The sequence below is a fragment of the Octodon degus genome, unplaced genomic scaffold (genome assembly GCF_000260255.1).
Source record: "Octodon degus isolate 3935 unplaced genomic scaffold, OctDeg1.0 scaffold00198, whole genome shotgun sequence".
Lineage (NCBI taxonomy): Eukaryota > Metazoa > Chordata > Mammalia > Rodentia > Octodontidae > Octodon > Octodon degus.
In genome coordinates, this window is record NW_004524774.1 from 3279050 (window position 1) to 3282189 (window position 3140).

Consider the following 3140-nt stretch of genomic DNA (forward strand, 5'->3'; position numbering starts at 1 on the left):
TGGTGGGACACGTGGTACAAGGGATGGAACCACTGTCCCTGTGCTTGCCTAAGCAGGCTCTTTAGTCCGCTGAGTTATCATGCTGGCCCCCATACAAGTTTGTTACTAATTTATATTGCTATTTCAATTCCAACAAAGTCAAATCTGTATTGTGTACGTTTGTTTTATGTTTGTTGAAATGTAAGTGAAAGAAATGGATATTGTGTAAAGTAGTGAATTTTGCATGTGAACCTGAGAAGAAAGTTTTTGAAGCACTGTTGGTTATTGTCTTAATGTGTTTGTGTTATAACAATTTATCTTCAACTTGATGACTTAAAAACAGCAAACACATATTTCACATAATCCTTAATGCTAGGACGTCCATGACCCAGCCACTGGTAGATGCAATGTGTGGTGAGGGCTGTCATCTTCACAGAAAATGTCTTGTCTTTGTCTTCTGATAGCAGTAGAAAAGTTTCTTAGCTCTGTGAGATACTTTTTGTTATTTTGTTGCTGTTATTCAAATAATGTATATAAATTTTATCTATTTGTTTTAGCAATTATTGAGAACAGAATGTCAATGTTCCCAACCATAATTATGGATTTGTGTGTTTTCCTACAATTATTTCAGTTTTTAATATTGTATTTTGAATGATTATTATGCACACATGCATTTCAAACTTTCATGCATTCCTGATATATTGACAATTTTTTTAACTTGAAATTTCTCCTGTTTTCCTTTAGTAATATTTGGGTCTTTGGATTATTTCTTCTCTGATATTTTCATACCTATTACAACTTTGTTAGCATTAGGTTTCCATGGTAAATTTGTTTTATTTCTTTTACTTTTCTATATGACCAATCAGCTTCACTTATTAAAAAAAGTCTTCATTTTAGTTCATGTCTTCACTGGATTTAAAATTCTAGATCAATAATTGTTTTCAGCTTCAAACTCTTCAGTCATGATATTCTGGCTTTTTTTCTGGTGAGAAATCAATTCTTATTTTTGTTCTGGTGCATTTAATGTATCTTTTTATCTCTTTGGATATATGATATAAATACATTTATTATCAAGCCCCTAACTGTTGCTTTCTTTGTGATTAATTTCCTTGATGTTTATTTACCTATACTTCTTTTTTTGTTTTGGTACTGGGGATCCAACTCAAGACATTCATTTAAAATGTCTATTCTATATGGATGGCCAGAACATGAAAGACTGCTAGTACTTTGAAAACATGAATTTTCATTCACTTCATGGTTCCCTGATAGTCACTTTTTGCCTTGGATATATGAAGCTACAGCTTTCTTCTGAAAGCAAAGTTTTTCACTTTTCAAGTTTAGAGCCCATGAAGGGTAGACTTGCTCCTTTTAGTGATGCCTTCAGGTCAATTTTCTATTTTCCTGTTCCTTCACAGCAATCAAGTTTTCCTCTGCTCTATCTTCAGTGTACAGCTTTATAGGAGCTTCTCTATGCTCAAGTTCACAATATTATAAATGATTGTGCTGGTCTCTTTGCTCTTGATTCACAACATAAATCCACCTAAAAATCCTCAGCAATAACCATACCACCACCTCAGTATTTGACTACTTTGAAATTTTTTCAGCCAGATAAATTAGTCTGCTGCCCTTAATCTCAGTCTCAGGCAGAGTCTCTGGAAACAAGCAAAATACAGACAGACTTTCTTCCAAGACATTACAAACTGTGCTGCTATAAATATGGTAAGTATAGATCACTGTTGTATGATATTTTAAATTCTTCTGGGAAAAAAACCCAGTAGGGGAATGCATGGGTTGAATGTGATCTCTATTCCTAGTCTTTTAAGGAATCCTAACACTGTTTCCCATAGTGGTTGTACCAATCTACATTACAACTGACAGTAAATGTGTAGTACTTTTATGCAATGGAATATTACTCAGATATAAAAAGATGAACTTGATGCTACTATAGGTAAATGGATGCAACTAGAGACCATAGTTATAAGTGAAATAAATCAAACTTGCATGTGTAAATATTATATTTTCTCCCTAGTGTAAAACATTGAAAAAATAAAGCCTAAATTGTAAAAAAGATATAGTGAGAGGGAAAGAAATTACCCAAAATGAAAGAACAATATCTCTTACACACAATAGCTAAAAAAAAGGTATCAGGGATTGAACTCAGGACCCTGCGCTTGCCAGGCAAGAACTTATTCTACTGAGCTATCTCCCCAGCAAGCTAAGAAAATTATACTATTGACTTCTATCAGTTCACTGAAACAGTATTTACATATATTGTTTGATCAATTTTTCATGTCTGTATCTTTTAAGCTAAGTAGCTACTTTGAAGATAACAATATGCAATATAACAACCATTGTTAATTTCCTATTATCTTATTTTGAAACTCTGTATCATTATTTTTTTCTCTTTAAAATAAAATTTGAAAAAATTAGACAACCTAAAATAGTGATGTCCAAGTAAAAGACAAGAATATTTTTGTTTAGGGAAGTTGAGGATAGAGACCTGTTTATCTTTTTTTCTTATGAGTTGTGTGTGTGTGTGTGTGTGTGTGTGTGTGTGTGTGTGTGTGTGTGCAGGGACTTGATATGCAGCTTGGACTCATAGTGATCCTCCTGATTTCTGGCTCCCTAGTGCTGGGATTACAGGCATGGGCCACCATGCTTGGACTTGATTGCCGGTTCTGTGTGCCTGGATTTGAGGCCGGCACGGCATGTGGTGCCACGGATTGAATTCTGGGCCCTTGCTTACCTAAGCAAGCACTTAGTTCACTGAACTTTACCTCCACCCACTGTTTATCATCTATATTTGATTTTCTGTGACCTCAGCCTACTGAACGCTACCCATTCATGATGAAGGTAGATTTTCCCCAAATTGTTCACTCATATTCATATACAATTTACTCTGGAAACATACTCCAAATAAGCCTTTACTGGACTTTAAAATATGCCTTAATCAATTAAAGTTGACACCTGAAATTATCTAACACAATGAGTAGTACAAAACTCACATTGATACTGCTTTAACGTGTTTACATTTTTACCAACAGTGTTTGAGAATTTCATTGAATTTATATTTTCATCAACATTTGCTTTGGTTGACTTTTGTACTAATTGCAATTTCCTTGATGACTAATGGTGCAGAATTTTTTGTATATCTACTATAT